Genomic DNA, 23,065 nt, shown 5'->3' on the forward strand with positions numbered 1-23,065 from the left:
TACCTAGCTGTAAGCCTTCCAAGCTTCTAAATATTCCTTTAATGTGGTTCAGAGTTCTAGCACCATCCCCTGAGCCTGCTTGGTCCGGTATTCTGTGTTGTTGCTGATGGAGCTCTTTACTGCACGTCTACCTGATCCGCCATTTTCCTACCCCCTAAACTGTTCATCTATGCTTTAGAGTTATATACCCGATATGAATTCTTTGAATTTAAATTTAAATGATACAAATTCTTTGAAAGAGTCCTGGTTGCATAGTGGATTACAAGTTGAGCGGCTAATCTCAATGTGAACAGTTTGAATCTCCCAGTTGCTCCTTGGGAGAGAGATAAGGCTTTCTGCTTCTGTAAAGACTGACAGCTTCAGAAATGAAGCTACATGCGGTCACTGTGAGTCAGAACTGACTCCATGTCACAAAAACCAACCACCAAATTCTTTAAAAGATGCTTAAGGTGAAAATCCTTTATGAACTAAGCTAAACTGCTGTTTTGTTTGATGATTACAACAGGGAAAAGAGTTGGTTCAAGGTAAATCATTTTGTCAGGACAAACAAATTCAGGGTTTTCTTTGGTCTCTGTAAATCCAGAAAATCTGGGTTCTGTTAGAAATTTCAAATGTCATTCCACATTTTCTCCTTGATCAGGATTCATCTCTTGAATCCTTGTCTGGTTCCCAATGTACTAATCCTGAAATGGTCCTCAGTTTCTGTCTTAGATCCATGCTTCATCTTTTGCTGTCTCAATCTGTTGCTTCACAAAGCTTTCCTTTAGAGCTCTTGTTTATCATCATGCATTTGTCAAGTCATTGTATGGAACACAGCACTCATGGAAAATGGTTTTATGCATTTCACATGAGATTTTCTCCCAAAAGGGGTTCTTCATTTGACATTTGAAAACAGTTCCGTCATTCCGTTCTCTCTCTTTTTGGTTTGTTTTTGTTTACTTTTTCCAGTTAGCTGGAATAAGTATACAGAGCTTCCATAGCACTTCCTTTCATCTGGGTTGTTTTGGGTTCAGAGCATCTACTTGTCTTGATATATTTATTCCCTATCCACTGTGGGTTAATGCGTCAGACTGTAAAGCTGTTTGAACTACAAGGTTGGTGCTTCAAGCTCACCCGCTGATCCTCAGAAACCCTATGGGTCGCTATGGGTCAGAACCGACTTGACAGCACTTAACAACAACAATCCACTCTATCAGCACCCATTTTATAGACTCAGATGTTTGGTATTCCATTCACTTTTCCACAGCCTGAAGGATTTAGGAAGGGGGAGAATTCAACTGAGTCTAATGGAAACATTTCTTAATAATTGGGCTTTGTTTTATGCTCTCGTGATTTCTTAAATACCCCTTCCAATGTGGAATACCTTGAACTTCAGAGTATCTCTCCACTCATTTGGAACACTGAAGGCTTCATATTAGTCAGAAAAAAAATCAGACCCATTTTGAGAAGTTATTCATTTTCTTTGTCACCCATTTTACTCATCTTTCCCATTCCCTTAGTCACAAATTAAACTTGATGTCTAATGAATAAAATTGAAAGTGAGACCTTACAAAAGTGATTATTATAACTTGACTTCATCTCTGAAGTTTAGAATTTTCTAGACATTTATTAAGATTATTTTATCTTAACTTTTCAAGGAAGTTTAAGTATGTTGCAGATCCTTCTCAGATTCTCTATCTCTGTTTCTGTCTTAGGTATACATGAATTCACACCCTACTCACCCTCCTGTCTCAGTCACCCACTAATGCTGTCTAGAAGAGCAAACAGCTGGACATACAGCTTACTTTGGTTTTCCTAACTCTGTAGCACAGTGGTTACAAGTCGGGCTGCTAATCACAAGGTTAGCAGTTCGAAACTATCAGCAATTCCGCAGGAGGAATATGAGGCTTTCTGCTACCGTAAAGATTTATGCCCTCAGAAAGCCTATACAGGGTCGCTATGAATTGGAATTGACTCCATGGCATACAACCACCACCACCAATGAATTAGATTTGTTCTATTTTCTTCACCAACACCGTAATTTAATGACATCATTCTTCTTCAATCTTTCTTATCCATTGCCTGGCTTTCTCATGCATGGCTTGGGTCAGACACACCTTACTCCTCAAAGTGACATGTTTGCTTTTTGACACTTTAAAGAGATCTTTGTAGCCGACTTCCCCAATACAAGACAACATTTGATTTCTAGACTGCTGCATCCACGGATTAATTGTGGGTCCAAGTAAAATGAGGTTCTTGACAAAGTCAATCATCTTTCTGTTTATCATGATGTTGCTTATTGGTCCAGGTGTGAAAATTTTTGTTTTCTGTATGTGGAGGTGTAACTCACACAAATGGCTGTAGTCTTTCATATTCATCAATAAGTACTTCAAGTCTTCCACCTTTTCAGCCAAAATTATATCACCTGCATATCAAAGTGTATTCCTCCAACTCCAATGTGATGCTCTTTATTTATTCAGCAGAGAGATTGAACACATATGGTGAAGGGATACCTGACACACACCTTTTCCTATTGTAAATCTTAGACTCTCCTCCTGTTTAGTTACAGATTCCTCAAGAGCACAACTACATATTCTAGAATTTCCTTTCTTCACAATGTTATCCATAATTTGCATGTTGAAGCCCTTTGCATAATCAATAATATACAGGTAAACATCTTTCTGGTATTCTTAGAGGCAAGGATGATGAGACTTTGTCTCATATACGTGGACATAGAGGGACCAGTCCTTGCAGAAAGGCATGATGCTTGGTAAAGTAGTAGGTCAGTGAAAAAGAGGAAGAATCTCAATGAGATGGATTGACATAATGTCTGCAACAATGGACTCAATCAGGGCACTGTTTGTGCCAATGTCACAGCATCAGACAGCGTTTTATTCTGTTGTACATAGGGTTGCTGTGAATCAGGATGGACTCAAAAGCACCTAACAATAACAACAACAATGAATTAGAACTCATGCAATAAAGAGTAATTTCAGATCCCTGTAGGGAGCGGTTTCATTTCTCAAGGTATGTTAAGCTCAATCACTGCATATTAAGAACTGAAGAAGGAAATGAGACAGCCCAAATCATGAATATTCAAACAAATCCAACTGTATATTTTCAAGGCTATGTTGAACCCAAACCCCCTTGATAGCTATTTTGAGATGCAGATCCGTTTGCAAATGAGCATGCTGGGTAAAAGGGATGGTTGGTAAATTCTGTTTCACTTCACCAGTGAGATGAAAAAGCATTGGATAATATGTTATGAGTTGTAGATCTGTTTGATTGCATTGTTGCAAAGTGGGATTGTTTTGCAACATAGATTCTTAATCACTGAGGCATCTATGATTGAATGAGTCGAAAATTGGTTGAAATTGAAAGTTAACTATACTGCAGACGGCTTATTCTGGTGTATAATTGAAAAGAAATTCTAATAAGTCTTCTCGAAAGAGCTGTTCAGTGGAAATTTCAAATACCCGGAGAAAAAAATAAATGCTTTTTCAAAAAGAGACTCTTTCTCTGCATAATATAATTACAAAAATAAAGCTCTTTTCTAAACCTAAGCTAGCTTTTCTGTGATTTGAGTGCATTGACCAAAAAACATGCAGATATTGAGCATTTATAAACTTATTTTGTAATGTGATTCTCAAGCTCTTATGTTGGAGATCTCTTATTTCTCTGTGAAGTCTCTTTTAGGATCATTTTACACAAGAGCAACCAGCAGAGGAGAGAGTGTGATTTAATATCAAACAGCTTTAGGTTCGAATCAAGGCTGTCTTTATTAGTCACTTTGTGAACTTAGCAATTAATTGTATTCTGTACTTCATCTTCCATATCTGAAAACAGGTTTAATAATGTAATTTGATTTTGTCTGCTTTGTGTGATTGTTGTATATATTTAAAATACTATGTGTACCTGCATAGTATCTTGTACACTGTTCATAATGCAGTGTAAAATCATCTATGGATATTTGCATACATACATATCCATTCATATATCACTCATATATTTTCCAGGGGGCTTCAAAAACTTTGTAACAAATTACAATGAAAAGCTCACAGAAGTTTTCCATGAACGTTTGAAACATGTTTGTATATTCTTAATGGAACACTTATGTCACTGTAGGATAAGCACTGGACTGCTAACCTCAAGGTTAGCAGTTCAAAGCCATTATTAGCTCCTTTATGGGAGAAAGATATGGTTTTCTCGGAAACCTTATACAGAGTTGCTATGAGTAGGAATCAACTTAATGGAAGTATGTTTGGTTTTTATTTTTTGGATATTCTTGCTCAAATATTTTCAAATGTTAACCAGTTCTGTACAATTATGGACAATAACTAACTAGGACTCTCAGGAAAAGATACTTACCTCACATAGAAAATGAAGTTCAACACTCTGGTCATGAACTCGAAAGACTGAAGTTCTGATCCTGGTTCAAATATGAGCTAGTCCAATGTCAAACTACAAAGCGTCTCTCAACCTTAGTTTTTCTTGTTCATAATTTTACATGTTTTATTGGGTTGCTGTTGTTTTAATTTTACATGTTTTAATGAACTGTGTTGGTTGTTGTTGTTTAGTGCTGTAGAATCAGTTTCAACTCATAGAATCATGTGTAAGATTTCCAAAGAACACTAGCATATTTGAAGTGCTGTCCTTGTAGTTCAAACCAACCTTGTAAGTCCGGTGCTTATCCTACAGTGCTACAGTTCTTGTTGTTGTTAAGTGTTGTCGAGTCGATTCCGACCCATAGCGACCCTGTACAGGGTTTCCGAGGCTGTAAATCTTTACGGGAGCAGAAAGCCTCATCTTTCTCCCGCGGAACAGCTGGTAGTTTCGAACTGCTGGCCTTAAGGTTCACAGCCCAATTCTTAACCACTACGCAACCAGAGCTCCTTACAGTGGTGCCACAGTAGTATAATGGTATAATACACAATGCTGTCACATACTGTTGTTAGTGCTACTGAATCAGTTCCAACCCATGGTAGCCCTGCATAGGGTTTCTGAGGAGCAATACTGCTGACTTTGCCTTTACTTGTTATTAAGTGCCGATCAGTCAGTTCCAATTCATAGCAACCCTGCTTCAGGTTTTTGAGGCTGTAAATCTTAGTGGAAGCAGAAAGCTACATCTTTCTCCCGGTGATTGGCTGGTGGACTCGAACTGCCGATCTTGTGGTTAGCAGTCCAGTGCTTATCCGATAACAAGTGATTACGAGTAGGGCTGCTAACCTCAAGGTCGGCAGTTCGAAACTACCAGCCGTTCCGAGGGAGAAAGATGAGGCTTTCTGCTTCCGTAAAGATTTACAGTCTCGGAAACCCTGTGCAGGGTCGCTATGAGTCGGAACCGACTCCACGGTACTTAACAACAACAACTATTTGTAGCAGCAATTGAAGAAGCAGTAGCAATATTTCTGCACTACTCCCGAGTAGTGTGGGGAAAGCCTGGACTTCAGAATTAGACAGATTTGGCCTCCCTGGATATTTTTACTTTTCCAGCTTTAATGCCAATTGCATCACTAGGAAGTTGTAGGGGTTGTAGACCTCACCAGGTAACACTGTCAGAGGGATGACACCAAAGTGACTGTCTACAAAATCTTTGTGCTATGGTTCAGTCGAAATTTACTATTGTTTTAATGAAAAGAGCCATACAATTAGTTATATAACAATTAAAACATTTTATATAAGCCCACCTTACATCTATCAAGATACTACAAGTCTAAAATGCTATCTAATTTACCCTTTGAAACTTCGAAGGCCTTGGTAAGTGGTTTAAGCATTGGACTGCTAACTGATAGACTGACAGTTCGAATCCACCAGCTGCTCCGTGGGAGAAAGCTGAAATAGTCTGCTATTGTTAAAATATTTAGCTTCACAAACACTATAGAACAGCTCTGTTCTGTTGTCTAGGGTTGTTACTATAAGTTGAAATGAACTCCATGGCAGTGGAACATCCCTGTTAACGACCAGTGATAAAGTGGTTTCATGCTTGCCTGCTAACCTAAAGGTAAATGGTTCAAACTCCCCAGTGGCGCTGTGGAAGAAAAGATCTGGCAACATGTTCCCATAAAGATTACATCTTTGGAAACCCTTTGTGGCCCTTCTACTCTGTCCTGTTGGGTTGCTATGGGTCCGAATGAACTTGACATCACACTACAACAACAATCTCCAAGTTGTTTTGTTGATATCGTCCTCCCTGTCTTTTAGATAATTAGGTGCTTTACTTTTCATAGGCATTATTGGATTGCGATCTGTCAATATGGACTCAAGGGACAGAGGGTTTGGTTTGGTTTAGTGTGTTTAGGTCAGATCTACCTTTGGCACCCAATTATATGCAAGCTTCAAATCATGTGGTTTCATATGCAGGCATTCCAAGCACAAGATGTGGCTTTTGTATTTCTGATGTTTTTGTAGTCACTGATTTTGTCAAATTTCCTGGGGTTTTAACTACAATCTTGTGGTGAATAATATTTTTAAAACTATTGTTGTTGTTGTTAAGTGCCATTGCATTGGTTCCGACCCATAGGGACCCTGTATAGAATATTGCTGGGGAGCAGCTGGGGAGCTTGTGAAATTATATCAATGATTTTTTTGAGAATGAAGTGGTAATTAGAGAAAAATGAGAAAGGCTTCCACTCAGTTACTAAAAGTATAACTAATAATTCTTTAATTCAATATTTAGGGATTTCAACACCACTCTGGGTCTGTAGGATAAGCTTTGGACTCCTAACTACAAGGTCAGTGGTTTGAGCCCATCAACAGTTCCGTGGCAGAAAAATGAGGTTTTCTGCTCCCATAAAGATTTACAGTCTCTGAAACCCTATATATCGCTGATTCTATGCCCATTAACAATAACACCAGTAACTTTTTTGAAAATGAAATGGTGATTAAAGGAAAAGAAGAAAATTTTTAAAAGGCTTCCACTTTGTTACTAATAATTCCTTATAATGTCTTAATTCAATGATGAAGAATTTCACAGAACAAGTTTATTGATAGCATTAATAAAATCTAAGAAATATTATATTTAAGCAATTTATAACTCTACTTAGCATATATTATTCTATGATTGAAATTGATGATAAACATTTCTAACTCTAGACTACATACTACTGTGTGTCTGGTCCAGGAGGTGGCCCGTGGGAGTGGGAGGAATAACACCCTGAATTCCTGTACTCCATGACACCAATCTGTGTGAGACCACTGGTTATAACTTTGGAATCAGGCAAACCCAGATTATACATCAAAGCTTACTCCCTCTCTGTTCAAAGAAACTGTCCTCTGCTGATTTTCTCTCAGCAATGTCCCCTGCACTGTTCAAGTCAACTGTACCCACTACTGACATGCAGATATTTTCTCTGACTCCAGTTTCTTGTTGTTGTTGTTAAGAGTGAGTTGGCTCTGACCCTTACCAACCCTGTATAGGGTTTCCAAGGAGTAGCTGGTTGGTGAGTTTGGGCTAGTGACCCTTATGGTTCAAACCAACTTTGCAGTCCAGCTCATTAGCCCACAGCACCACACCTTGAGTCCTGCTAAGCTCCCACAATGCAATACTCACTAAGTTTTTCCAAAAAAAAAAAAAAAAAATCATCCCTGTCTGTCCTACCAGCTCTGAATACAGCTGTTAAGTTTGTATATTTATTTCTCCATGGAAGGTCAGTCACAACCATTTAAAATAAGAGATAAATAAAAGCCAAATAACTGCAGAAAAGGCACCCAGATGTTGGGCATAGCATCTTAAGCTTTTATAGGAATATATGTCTGAGTTTTATATGCTCTCATAACCCTCTGCACACAAAAACATCACTCACCTTCCTTGAATTCCCATTTGGATTCTCAGACCCTTTCCGGCTAGCTTACTAGGCAAGGCTGAGCTGCTCTCTAGGACCCCTATGCTTTGCTCAGGACAATTCTCTTTACCTAACTAGTCTGTCTGTCCTACTAGGAAGTGAAGTCTAGCTCAAACCAAAGACTCTCTTACCACTATTGAAGGTGAGGCTAACTTGCTCCCAGTCCTGTTCCCTGCTTATCTTGACCATCACTTATTGTCTCCAGTTCATAGTCCCAAGAAAAAATCAATAAAAACATTTTCCTTAAATAGATATTTTATATAATATTTTTCTCATCTAAAACTAAGCAGCCAAAGGAGCTCTGGTAGCGTAGTGGTTACGAATCGGGCTGCGAACCTTAAGATCAGCAGTTTGAAACTACCAGTTCTAAACTACTTTCGGCTCCCATAAAGATTTACAGCCTCGGAAACCCTGTACAGGATCGTAACTGACTCGATGGCACTTAACAACAAAACTAAGCCAACTTAGAACCCTAATGGTACACAAGAGACTGTCCCTTACAGAGATGTTGTGACAGTTAGACATAGATTACTTTAAGTACTTTGTACAGATATGCCCTCAAAATACATGTTTTGTTGTTGTTGTTATGTGTTCGCTTGTTTTTCATTTATACAAAATAGATAGTTATAATACATTGTTGATTTTCAAAATATATTTTTCAGTGGAGAACTTTAAAAACAATAACAAAAAAGATTAAAGGGGAGAATCTTTGGTTGCCCACCACCTGTCTACTGGTTCATCAAATGTAACAAATCCACGCATAAATGCAAGATGTAACTAACGGGAAAGAATATACAGAGCAGGAGAAGGCCAAAGGAAACTGTATTTTCTGAATAATGTCTTAGTAAATCCAAAAGTTTCTTAGAAATAAAGGCTATTTTTAACTTAAAAAAAAAACTAATGATTTATTTATTTATTGGACAAATCTACAAAATACCTATTTAAAGTTCTAAAAAGGAAATTTATCACTTTGATGACTAAGGCGTACCTGACCCAAGCCATGCTATTTTCAATCACTCCATAGGCATGTGAAAGCTACACAATGAAAAGGAAAGACCAAAGAAGAATTGATAAATTTGAATTATGCAAAGAATATTGAATAGACCGTGGACTGCCAGAAGAATGAACAAATTTGCTTTCCCAAAAGTATAGCCAAATGGTCCTTAGAGCCTTAGCAAATGTTCCAAGCTAGGTGAGACTTTGTCTCCTTGCCTGGAACATGGTAAAGAGCTCTGGTAGTGTAGTGGTTACGAATCAGGCTGTGAATCTCAAGGTCAGCAGTTGGAAACTACCAGCGGTTCCGAGGGAGAAAGATGAGGCGTTCTGCTCCCGTAAAGATATACAGCCTCGAAAACCCTGTGCAGGGTCACTGTGAATCGGAACTGACTCCACAGTACTTAACAACAGCGATTTGAACATGGTATCAAGGGGACCAATCAATGAAGGAAAACATCATGCTTGGTACATCAGAAGATCAGGGAAATCAAGGACGAATTTCAGTGAGAATTTCAGTGAGATGGATTGGAACAGTGGCTGCAGTGATGGGATTAAACATAGCAAATATCATAAGGATGACTCAGATTCAGGCAAAATTTCATTCCTTCTGTTGTAGATAAAGTCACCATGAGTCAGAGCCAATTCAATGGACCTAACAACAGTGCTCTAGGAGCTCTGGTGGTATAGTGGTTACTAATCGGGTTGCAAACCTTAAGGTCAGCAGTTCAAAACTACCAGCTGTTCCATGGGAGAAAGATGAGGCTTTCTACTCCCGTAAAGATTTACAGCCTTGGAAAACCTGTACAGGGTAACTATGAGTCAGAGCTGACTCCATGGCACATAACAACAACAACAAAAACAGTGCTCTAAAAAGGGACTCTCATTACTGGCATGGTAAAATGTGACTAAGAGGCCAGAGGCCAAGCTTCATGATGTTATATGTGGTGACTCTTAAACCTGGGACACCTCCCCCACCTGAACTCTATATAGAAATTAACTGTGAAGATTTTTTGAAAACCTGGGATTATCCTTGTCCCACTCACTCCAAACTTAATGGAACAGGATCTCCAGGAAGGTCCTTGGCATCTCTAAAAGCCCAAATGCAAGAATATGATGTATGTAAGGTGTATGCTGAAAATAACTTTATGTGACACATTAATTTTCCTTATGAAGACAAAAGGCTGCTCATGTTTACCTTCTCTATCTGCTGGGCAATGACATTAAATGTCAAACTCGTGCTCTAGAGCTGTGGGAGCCCAAGAGAATGTGAATGTCATGGCATAGCAACAGCAACATAAAGTAAGAGCTCTTCTGTTGAATGGTGATAGCAATTGTTTGCATTTTCCAGGTTCTGTGGGTTAACATGCTTGACTGCATGGTCGGAGGTTCAAGCTCACAAGACACTCCTCAGAAACCCGATACAGGGTCATTCTGAATCAGAACTGACTCAACGGCACTTAACAACAACAACGAGAGCACTGCATGTCTGTTATTAGTACAAATGTAAGGAGATGATGGGAATGATGTTGATCAAGACACCTGAAATTAATTGGTCTATGCAAGAAAACATGCAAAATTAGAAACAGCATTCTTCTATTCTATAAAGAAGATTGATGAACAACCATACTGTGGCTGCTTACTAACTTCTCAGGTCATAACATTCTATACCCTGATCTGTTGTTTTATTTATTGTTTTATTTTCCTAATTCACCAGAGAAATTCTGTAAAATGATAGGCATGGCTTTGAATGGGTATCAGACATTTTATTTGATATTCTATCACTGTGGCTTTGGTAAATTACTAATCTCACTGTTGTTGTTAGGTACCATCGAGTTGGTACCGACTCATAGCGACTTTATGCACAACAGAATGAAACACTGCCTGGTCCTGGGCCAACCTCACTACTATTGCCACATTTGAGTCCATCGATACTGCCACTTGGCCAATCCATCTCATTGGGGGGTATTCCTCTTTTTCTTTGATCCTCCACCTTACCAAATGATATCCTTCTCTAGTGGCTGGTCCCTCCTGACAATGTGTCCAAAGTGTGAAAGACAAAGTTTGGCCATCTTGGCCTGCAAGGGGCTCTCTGGCTGCACTTCTTCCAAAATGGATCTATTGGTTCTTTTGGCAGCCCATGGCACTTTCAATATTCATAACATTCATAACACCATAACTCAAAGGCATCAATTCTTCTACGGTCTTCCTTATTCACTGTCAAGCTTTCACACTGCATATGTAGCCTAATTTTTTTTTTTTATTTATTTGTTTGTTTTTAATTTATAAAAAGGGGACGGTTAGAATACATTGGTTATTTTAAAAATGCATTTCTCAGTGAAGCACTTTTTAAACAAAACAGATTGAAAAGGAGTTTCTGTGACTGCCCACCATCTGTCTGTAAGTTTGTTGTACTGTGGTAGCGTGTGTGTTGCTTTGATACTGGAAGCTATGCCACTGGTATTTGAGATATGGCCAGGGTAACCCATAAAAGGCAGGTTTCAAAAGAACTGTCCGACAAAGCAGACTAGGAAGAAAGGCCTGGTGATCTGCTTCTGAAAAGTAGCCAGTGAAAACTTTTTTTATTGGGTCACAACATAAAAGGAAGATCAAATGCTTGAAATGAGCTTCAGTTTGGTAGTTGTTGTTGTTAAGTGCCGTTGAGTCGGTTCCGACCCATAGCGACCCTGTACAGGGTTTCTGAGGGTGTAAGTCCTTATGGGAGTAGAAAGCCTCATCTTTCTCCCGTGGAGCGGCTGGTAGTTTCGAACCGCTGACCTTAAGGTTTGCAGCCTGATTCATAACCACTACGCTACCAGAGCTCCTTTTGGTAGAGAGTCCGCTAAAAAGAGGGAAATCCTCAGTGAAATGAACTGACACAATAGCTGCTGCACTGAATGCGGACATACCAGCAATCATGAATATGAAGCAAACTGGATAACTTTGTTTTTCCTATTATACATGAATTGGCATGGTGCTGTAGGATAAACACTGGACCGCAAGGTCAGTTTGAACAATAAATTTGGTGGTACAAACTCATTAGCTGCTCCTCAGAAACCCTATACAAGGATGGCAATGAGTCAGAACCTAATTGACAACACTTAACAACAATAACAACATACATGAATTGGAGCTGACTCAACAGCTACCAACAAAAACATCTCTGGTTGCAAATAAGTATTTAGTGGTGGTTCAACCTTTTAAAAAGCTGCTTTGAGATAGCTCTCACCATCTGGTCTGGTAAGTTCAAGCTGAGTTCCAAAGTTGTTGGTGTTATGCAGTGCCGTCTAGTCAGTTCCGACCCATAGTGACCCTGCATAGGGTTTCCAAGGAGCAAAGTTAAGGAGGTCCTTAGAAGTGAATCTGCCCACCACCAACAAGGAAAATATGAGTCATGATTCCTATCTTTTTGAGGGTTTGCAAGAGAGATGGAAGTGGCTTTAGGTTGTGCAACAATTTGTAAATTACTGGAGAAGACAATTTCTGAAAGTGTTTAAAGCTCCAACATTACATAATACAAACTTTAAAAGAGTTCTTAAATGAAGTGGACAGCAAAAAGATATGCCCATCAACTTTCTCATAATTTTAAAATTAGTGTCATTTCTAGGCACTGAGAGTAGAGACGGAACAACTGAGCAAGCTGAAAGGACACTGATGAGCATGATGATGAGCAGGAGTCTTGGGAAGGTGAAGGACTGGGAAAAGATCACTGACCTGAAGACCCATAAAGTAGCAGCCTGTCAGGAAGTATTCTGCATATGCAGAAGTCAGCACAGTTTAGAATTTACTCCATATGGCATTAGGAAAACTGGGGAGAAAACTAGTAGTTCTAGATCACAAATGATCCCTCCCTAAATTTGTTTTTAAGTTACATTTGCACAGATGTCAGAACAGTTAGGAACAGTTCATATCATATCATATCAAGTAGCTCATATCATATCAAGTAGTCAAATGTTTGTCTTTGTATATAGTATATAGTGTATCTTCTATGCAGAAAGAAAATTAAAGAAACCATTCCAGGTGTTTCTAAAAATATCATTAACTAAAACAAAATATCATTAACTAAAATATCATTAACATGATAATACAGCATTAATAATAATGTTTTGGCGTGTCCCAAAGTAGCATCTGTTTGTTACTATAGATCATTTGTGTGGGTTTCCTGCTGGCAGCATAGGCAACAAGAACTCAACAGTTCCCTGGTAGTCAATGGTGCGCCTATACTTATCCTCACCCCAAGGAGTCCTGGCGTGGCACTGCAGGTAATGCACTGGACTGCAAGGTCTGTTTGAACCATGAGGTTGGCAGTTCAAAGCAACCTCTCCTTGGAAACCTTATACAGGGTCTCTATCTGGTAGCGTAGTGGTTACGAATCGGGCTGCGAACCTTAAGGTCAGCAGTTCGAAACTACCAGCTGCACCGCTGGAGAAAGATGAGGCTTTCTACTCCCGTAAAGATTTACACCCTCGGAAACCCTATACAGGGTCGCTATGGGTCGGAACCGACTCAATGGCACATAACAACAACAACATGGTTAGGAACTGACTCGACAGACTTAACAACAACAACAATCTCTAGTGAAGACTGCTGAGGTCTAGACCTTCTTAGGCCCAATTTTCCTTCCCCACCGCTAAGGAGCTCTGGTAGCGTAGTGGTTACGAATCGGACTGCGAACCTTAAGGTCAGCGGTTCGAAACTATCAACCGCCCCGCAGGAGAAAGATGAGGCTTTCTACTCCTGTAAAGATTTACACCCTCGGAAACCCTGTACAGGGTCGCTATGGGTCGGAATTGACTCGACGGCACTTAACAACAACAACAACAACAACCACTATCCTCAGGAACCTGGTGCCTGACTTAGATTGCATTGTGTGGGGCCAGGGATGCAGTTGTGCTTAGGCTGGGCTAGTCTGGGGACAACCAGGGGCTGGGCTGGGGCTCAAGATAACTATGCCGTGCCTGACTTCAGACAATTCTGAAGCAGCATCCGGCCAGTGGTGCAAAGCAAGTCAGAGCTGGTCCGGACCAGATGGAATCCCTGCCAGCTACAGAGCTTCAATGGAGGTGCCACACTGCTTCTCATTTATGTGACTCCCCAGTTCAGTTTAAGGCAGGTACCTAGGATCCTGCCTAGGGGTTGGGTGGGTGCAGTGAACGCACACCAACTGCTGCAAGACTAAAAGGACATGAGATAGTATATTAATTGGAACCTTCCCATGCATATTGTTGTTGTTAAGTGCCATCGAGTTGATTCCAACTCTCAGTGACCCTGTATAGGGTTTCTGAGGAGCAGCTGGTGAGCTTGAACCACCAACCTTGTAGTTCAAATTGCAGTCTGGCGCATTTACCCACAGCGCCACACCAGGATTCCTCCGGTGCATAGTCTCTAGATTTGTATTCAAACATGGGTTAGTTCATTATTGTTGGTTGTATGTAACAAAATAACTATGGTTGCTTATCAAAAGAATGACAATTTGGAAAAGTGGGAGAACTGACATTGAAACAGATGAAACAATATAAAACTCCAATAAACTCAGGTATCACTCTGGAATTAATGGAGGACAAATTAGATCTCCTGTTAACTTAAATACCCATCTGCTCACATTCCCAGAGCCCATAAATTTGTGGGGCTAATTAGTTGTTGCCATCCTGAGAACAGCAGGGGGCTAACCACACTCCCTAGAGTTTTGTTACATGTACAACCTGCTCTCCCTGCCTGTCCTCACAGCTGAGTCCCAGGAATGGAAAGGGCTCATCCTGGTCACCCAGTGTGTTTGGAGGAGACACTGACACTGGCTCAGGTCTTCATGGTGACCGTCCTGTGGAATGGGATTGAGAAATCACCAAGCAATGTAAATTTTTCTCAATTTTTTTTTTTTTTATCACTACACCAAGCGTTACATTTTCTTATCAATCCAATTATCGTCTTGCCCCCTCTTTCAGTCCTACTCTGCTGTCTGACTTGACTTCTCTAAAAGCAATTCTGTCTCCACCAGAAATGTGTAGGCTTTTTAGCATAATTGTTTCTTAATTAAGTCAGGCAATGGTTCTGTTTTTGAGAATCTGTTTCCAGAGGGCTTAATTTTACTCCTGCTCAAAATTAATATTTTACATTTCACACTAAAAAGAAACAGAAAGGGAATTTGAGAAGAGGAGAATGAGAAAATGGATGAGGGAAAAAGAGAGATCATATTTCAACTCCCATTACAGAAACTTTCAAACCTCTACAGTTATTTTCAGAGAGTATTACTCAATTGGTGACATTCACATTAGTAAAGCAAAGCATGGATCAAGGTAATTAAATGGTACAACTTAGAGTGAATTAAGGGATGATTCTCTCAGTAGAGACACATGCTGACATGACACTTTCCATAATTTGGCGCTGGCCTTGCTGGCCATGGCCCAGAAGACTACATGTAGCCTGTTACAGCATAGGCATGTGTCCAATTGCTGCTCTTTACCCTGGACCACGTACTCTCTGGGGTCCATCTGCTCAGCTCCCAGGACATTCCTCCTGAGCTGCTCAGAAGGCCACTTTTCCATCGGAAGGTGACAGGACTGCTGAATGAACCTTGCAGTTCTATGCATGGCCCAGCTAAAAATACTCACTGACTACTCACCATACAGGATCCCTGGTAGTGCAAGCATTGAACTGCTAACTGAAAGGTCAGTAGTTTGAACCTAACCCACCAGCCACTCTGTGGAAAGAAGGCAGATGAGGCAGTCTTCATAAAGATTTATAGTCTTGGAAGCCCTAGGGAGCACTTCTACCCTGTCTTATAAGGTCTATGTGAGGTGGAACTGATTTCATGGCAGTGAGTTTGGTTTTGGTATTTATTCACCTTGTGCCAGGCACTAATTAGGTGCTGTGGATATAACAACAGAGCTCAGAAATGAACGACAGAACCTCCTCAAGTCTACAGACCTATGGGGCATTGAATACAAGTCCAGCCTAGATTTCATTTGAACAAATTCTGAGTATGTTGGAGAGTGCCCAAAATGATACTAGGGAGGTCCTCAAGCTTGAGACCAGAAATGTGTCCTCAAGTGATACACTGCCTAAACATGGATTTGGATTCTTCCCGCATGTTTGTAATCACATGTGTATAGATACGCTAAGCTTCCTTTGTCATCTTCCATGATACGGTTACTACTGGGAATGTCCTGGGGGAGGCAGAATAGTAGCTGGGGATGCCGTGCAGTCTGTGGAATTGGAATGTTGGTGTGATGCACTTGGCTGGATGTGGAGGCACTGTATGCCAGCTTCATCAGAGAAACCTTCCTTTTGCTTTTAGTCCTCCTTCCTTGCTGCCTCCCTGCTGATATCTGTGCTGTCACGGGGTGTGGAGAGCAGAGAGAGGTTCGCAATGCTCAGAGGGACCAGTTTAGCTGAACACCTATCTAGTCACAGAGCTATACAGAACATGTTAAATACATGGGCTGTACATCATATAGCTGATAACACCTGAACTTCTGGTTCCAGCATGGGATGTGGTACAACTTGGTGATACTTCTTCCTAGAGCCTGAACCTGCACCAATCTGTTTCCTGACCCCTTTCATTTGCCTGCCTGATTTTCAGCCAGTGATGTTCTTCTCAAATAGATGCCAGCAGCAGAAGGGAGTTACCACTGTTGTAGCCAGTATTTGCCAAGGGACTGTCCACATTCATTTGTTACCAAAAAAGTTTATATTGTGCCAAATACTATATAAGATCACTGTGTTGAATACCAGCCAGGACTGAGAAATTCTTTCATATGGATTTTCTTCATAGTCATATATAACTTCTATGAACAGATTTCATTTGGAAGATTCTCTGAAAGTCCAACTTTCCTTCCTATACCTTAACTGGTTTCCTTTCTCTTTGAGTATCAGTTTGAAAAGAAGAAACCTAGCACTTCTGTTTCTGTGAATTAATTCTTTCTTCAGAACACTCAGTGCATAGTCTTCTTAGATACAGATTTTACATGAGGTTGCATATTTTATGATTGTACTTTTCCTTTTTAGAGCATACTTTAGGGTAAACAATACTGAAATACTTAGTGTACTGTCTTACACTTAGAATTTCTTTGCCAAATCCTACAATTATACCAGGAGTTGTGGGGTAGATGTGATAACCAACAGACAGTTCTTGATATTTCCAAACAGAAATATAGAGTGGGAAATTTAAAAGAAATGAACTTAAAAGGGGTTTCAGTCTTCACTTTTTCATCATTTACAGTTTTATGATACTCAGATGTATTTTCAGGATTTTAATATTGAATTTTATATTATAAAAGAAATACAAGGATGTGCTCACTGTTTCTGGATGATATACATACACTGTTTTGTGCAGTAAGAAATCTGTAGAGACCTAAGTCCAGAATTAGATGGGTCTAGGGTCAGGGAGCAAGAAATGGCACATGAAACCTTTCATGAAAGCAAATGAAAGGGGGCAGGAAATAGCCTGGTGCAGGTTCAGTCACAGGTATTAGGAAGAAGTTTCACTACATGTACCACTACTTGAGTTTACCAACTATGAGTTAACTTGTCTTAAATTCCACACATCATATCAGTGAGATAATATCCCCCCAAAACCACTCTTAACATCAAATGGATCATATAGAAACAACACAAGTCATTGAGACTCAAGCTGGAAAAATATAAACTCTGAGCAAAGAAAGAAATTCAGAGCTTACTTCAAACTTGAGTGCTTCACCATTAAAAATTTTCTTAAGTGTATGGTGGGGTGGGGGGGGGCTGTGTGTGTTCTGGAGTCAGTTCTGACTCATAGTCACCCTGCATAGGATTCCTAAGGCTGTAAATCTTTATGAGAGCAGAAAGTCTCATCTTTCTCCCACGGAATGTCTGGTAGTTTTGAACTGCTGATCTTGAAGTCAGAAGGCAGACTCATAACCACTATGCTACCAGAGCTCCTTTCTTAAGTGTATGGATGGACATTAATAAGTTAATAATATAGGCTAGGAATGTCTCAGTGTGTCTCACACTTGTGGAAATGGCATCAAAGAGCAAAGGTACTATACTATCTATGGGCTACAATGTAGAATCTTATTTTCAAGATAACTTTTTGTGAACACCTTAGTTTCCATTATAAAGGAGGTTGCCTCTGAAAAACTTGAGTGAAGAGCAACCCAAATATATCATATGCCACACAGTATGGTAGGTATTTTTCATACATTATCTCATTTGGTTCTTGCTGAATTTCTGAATGTTCTAAATCATGCTTACTTAATAACAGAGAAAATGAAGTCTTTTCAGAGTTAAACAATTTGTAAAAGTCATACCATACATAGTTTATATACATTGGGACTGGGATATAAATTTTGTGTTTGACTTTTCACTAAATCATGTTAGATTGAAAACTGTTGTCCTAAGCTCTCTTTGGAACAAAAAGTTAACTTATATGTACCTTACATAATAATATTTGTGTATGTGGAAACCCACTAGTAATAATGATTTTTGGTACTTACTTTAAATAGTTTCATTTATCCCCAAAATCATTGTATCCTAAGAATGTTCAGCTTAGAACCAAGCTTCCTTTGACAACGTATGTGTCCATAGTATGGAAAATTAAAGTGTATTAATTCTACTTTAATTATCCATACTATGAAAAAGGAGAAGATAAAAGTGTGTGTGATAGAACATATTTACACCATCATCACACTCTTGCCCCTTTATTATACTTATTAAGTGGCATGAGCACATAGAACCTGAAACAGATTAAACATTTCTCTTGGAAGTCTTAATAAATATTCATGACCTACTTTTTTTATAGCTTAAGCTGAATGAGGGAAGAGAAGAATAAAAATCTACTTAGCTCATGTGACTTCAAATGTAAAGCAAAGGGATCTGACAAATATCAAAGCATGAGCCTAAGACAAAAGTGGGCACTATGATGTCATCTGCTGTTGCACCCCATCATTTGATCGTGTAAATATGACAGGACTGAGCAAGTAATTATTCTCCCCTACATCTTAAGTAGTAATGATGATAATTAAAGCACTGTGCATGACACCAATTAATTGTAAATAAGGAAAAAATTATTTATGTGAATTAAATATAAAATCCCAGTATTTTAATAACCATTTTGAAGTGTAGAAGAGGCACACTGGAACTACTAGAAACATAATGCAGCATCTGGTTTTGTATGTGGACAAGTGGAGATGGTAGTTAAGTATTGAACAAGATAAGAAGAGGTCTGAACATTCTCAAGCTTCATTCAGTACCAGGAGAGAGCTCATAATTTATAACCCTGAAATGCATGGACTGATAATTGCTGTAATCACTTGTGAAACATGGCTGAAATGTACTGAAATAACCCCTAAAATTCATTATATGATAACAAGATTCTATTTATTCTCTGAGGTCATGTTAGACCTCCATAGGTCAGTGAGTTAATCACCTCATTCAGTAGAAGCAGCATAGATAAGACACCATGGTTTGTGTGAGTCTGTGTATGTGTGTGTGTGTGTTGGGGGAGGATAGGGGGCGTTAAATGTTAATAAAGACAGCCAAGCAAGTGGAAGGAAAGTGAATGATATAGTCAGTGAATAACACATTGTCTTGTACTTTCCTTTTTTTCTTTTTACTTTAGAAGTAAATATTTCTGAGATATACGTAACTGTTAACCACCTTTGCTTTGTCAGAGAGACCATTCTCCTCACACACACACACTTTATTCTGTATAAAATCCAGGTAAATTGTCAACATGTCAACAATAGTACAGGAGCTATGATTTAAGGAATTAACAGATGAACTTCTCACCCATTGGTTGATGAAGTGAGAACTGGAAAGACTCTTAGGCGTCACCTCCTTCAAACTCCTCAGTATTTTAGATTAGAGAAGGAAGGCACAGACAGGCACAGTGATGTCTTACAGTGGGTCCTTCAGAACACAGCAGTATACCAAGTCTAAATTGTTCTGTCATACCAATTGAAAATGCAGTATTCTTCTGATCCTAACCACACAAGTTATGGGTACAATCTTCTAGATTGCCAAATCAGCCTGAGATTTCAGACACCAACCTTGAGTTTGGAGGTTCCCAGGGTCTTCTCACATCTGACCTGCTGACTACAAACTCAGGGGTTCCCACTATCCTCTTTTAGATTATATACAATCGCTAGATTAACTCACAAACTTCAGAAAATCACTGTACTTATTATTACAGTTTTACTATGGTGGTGTGCCACCAAGACGGTTCCAACACATACAGCGACCCTGTATAGGGTTTCAGAGTCTGTAAATTTTTATGGAAGCAGAAAACCTCATCTTTCTCCATGGAGTAGTTACTAACTGCTGACCTTGCTGTTAGCAGTCCAGTTTGTAATCCACTATGCTACCAGGGCTCCTCACAGTTTTATTATAGAAAACAACAACAGCAACAAAAACCAAATGAAGAGATGCATAGACAAACTAGTTCCCATTGCAAAGCTTTCAAGTCTCAAGAGATGCAAAACCCTCCTGGGTATCAATATGTTTCATCAACCAGGCACCTCCATCTGTTTCAGCGTCCAATGTTTTTATGAGATTTCATTACAATGGCATGATTGATTGAGTCATTGCCCACCCACCTGGTTGAATTTAGCCTCCAATCCCCTCCCCACTCTGATGATGGACTGGTGTGAGTCATTCTGTGAGTCATTCTGACAGGGCCAACCCCCACTCAATTTGAGTTGTCTCATTAGCATAAACACTCAGTTCTTGTCAGAAACCCTCATGCATTACAAAGACATTTCAATTGCTCAGGAAATTCCAAGTCTTTAAAGGTTATCTTCTAGGAACCTAGGACAGAGACCAGATTCTAAGAGTAAAGTAATCAATTGTTCAACCCCCAAGTAATGAAATCCCATAATTTTATTTCACTAATAGAAGAATGGCGTTGTGAGCTAATGCACTGGACTGCAAAGTCGTTTGGACTACAAGGTTGGTGGTCAAGCTTACCAGCTGCTCCATGAAAATCCTACACAGGGTTGCTATGGGTCGAATCCACTCAACAGCACTTAACAACAACAACAACATAGGGTTTCCAAGAAGTGGCTGGTAGGTTTGAGGCACCGGCCTTGCTGTTAGCAGTCCAGTACTTATCCTACAGCACCACACCAGAACATCAAAAAAGTATTTACGGAACTAAAATGAGCTGTGTTCCAGATTCACTGAAAGTTCCCAATAAACAGTCATTATTATCACCAATTTACAAGAGTGTATTGAGGATGTATGAAGAAGAATTTTTATCATTGGTATTATTCCTCACAGGATAAGCCCTGGACTGCTAACCACAAGGTCAACAGTTCAAATCCACCAGCTGCTCTATGGGATAATGATAAGTCTTTCTAATCACTTAAATCATTTAAAGCTTTGGAAACCCTCTGCAAGGTCACTCTGAGTCAGAATCAACTGCACAGCAGGGGGTGGTGTTTGGTAGTGAGTAAGCTATACTGCAGCTGAAAATCTGATTTCCTATTTTAAAAGATCACTGGAAAATACTGTTATCTTATTCAAGGAAATATCTAGAAACACTCTGTTGTTGTTGTTGTTGTTGTTATATGCCATGGAGTCAGTTCTGACTCATAGCGACCCTGCACAGGGTTTCCGAGGCTGTACATCTTTACGGGAGCAGAAAGCCTCATTTTTCTCCAGCAGAACAGCTGGTAGTATCGAACTGCTGACCTTGTGGTTGGCAGCCCAATTCATAACCACTACGCTACCAGAGCTCCTTAGAAACCCTCAAAGCGCCTTCATTTCTGCATGATAAATGTGTCATTGTTTGGTAGGACATGACTTCAGTGCCAAATTCAAATGCTTTTAGGCATTTGTTGTTAAGTGCCATCAAGAGGGTTCTGACTTATTGAGACCCTGTATAGGGTTTCCAAGAGCAGCTGGTGGCCAAACTTGCAGGGAACGGTCCTAAAGTGCCACACCAGGCATATAAGATACATATATATATACATATAATTATCAGTCCAGGGGTGGTACTCTAGCATAAGCACTGAATTGCTAACCATGAGGTTGGTGGTTCAAACCACCAGCTGCTCCTTGGAAACCCTCTACTGGGTTGCTAAGAGTGGGAACATAATGGAAAGCACTTAACAATGACAACAATTAGAAATCAATTATATGTAAATGTGTATCTAACCAGGAATTCTAGTTTTTGTTTTTCATTGGTTGGTTTTTGTACATGTGTTTTACCGATCTTTAGAGGAGAACAATTAAAAATACTCTTTGTAAATTTAGTCAGCAGGATCAGAAATCTTAGTGTTTGGCCTATGCAACTGTCAATTCCTCTTCAAAGTATTTTTCCCAAGTTTTTTTTGTAAAACTTATTTAAATCGACCTAACACTTAATTGTGCTCATGAGGAATCTATACCTGGACCAAGAGGCAGTTGTTCAAACAGAACATGGAAACACTGAATGGTTTAAAATTAAGAAAGGTGTGTGACAAGGTTGTGTTCTTTCACTACAGTTATTCAGCCTGTATGTTGAGCAAATAATCAGTGAAGCTGGGTTCTATGAAGGAAAACGTGGCATCAGAATTGGAGGAAGACTCATTAACAACCTGCGATATGCAGATGATACCATCTTTTTTTTTTTTAAATGGACTTTTTAAAAAAATGTTTAATTGTGAATTATGTGATAGTTTATATGGAAGAACATTAGGTTTACATTCATCCTATCGTCTATCATTTCATTGCTATGGTTACAATCCCCTCCATGCATCATCAACCAACCAAAGGGTATACCCCACAAGCCTGCTCCCCAGTCATCAGTACACAGCCCCTCTCCCTCTCTGGGTATAAAGTCCCTAGCCACTCCATTTCTCCACATCATCCTCTCTGCCTCCATCTCTGGCATCACTACTTCTCTGGATAGGGTTCCGCTCTCTGCTCTTCTCCATTGATGGTCCCAGGGACCTCTGCTCCTAGACTGTAAAGTTAATCTCTCTCCTCCTTGCAACAAAATATCTACCTTTACATTTCTAACCCTTACAATCACTTCTGATAACAAGTATTCACTATTGTATCACAAGAGACCTATCCGCATTTCCTTTCATCAGCCCTGCTTAGACAGATTGGATGCTATTCAGTGGAGATTCTGCCTTCCTCCATGACCTCTGGATCTAGGTTCCCTCTCTAAAGCTTGTAAGCCAGTCACTTCTTGCCTTTATAGCCCCCTTCCCCCCGCCCCCCATTTTGGGTACCTAATGTTCAAGTTGCCCTTCCCTGTCTACTCTGTGTATGGAGGGGGTGGGAATGATCCT

Source organism: Chrysochloris asiatica, unplaced genomic scaffold, assembly GCF_000296735.1.
Source record: "Chrysochloris asiatica unplaced genomic scaffold, ChrAsi1.0 scaffold00158, whole genome shotgun sequence".
In the NCBI taxonomy this organism is placed as follows: Eukaryota; Metazoa; Chordata; class Mammalia; order Afrosoricida; family Chrysochloridae; genus Chrysochloris; species Chrysochloris asiatica.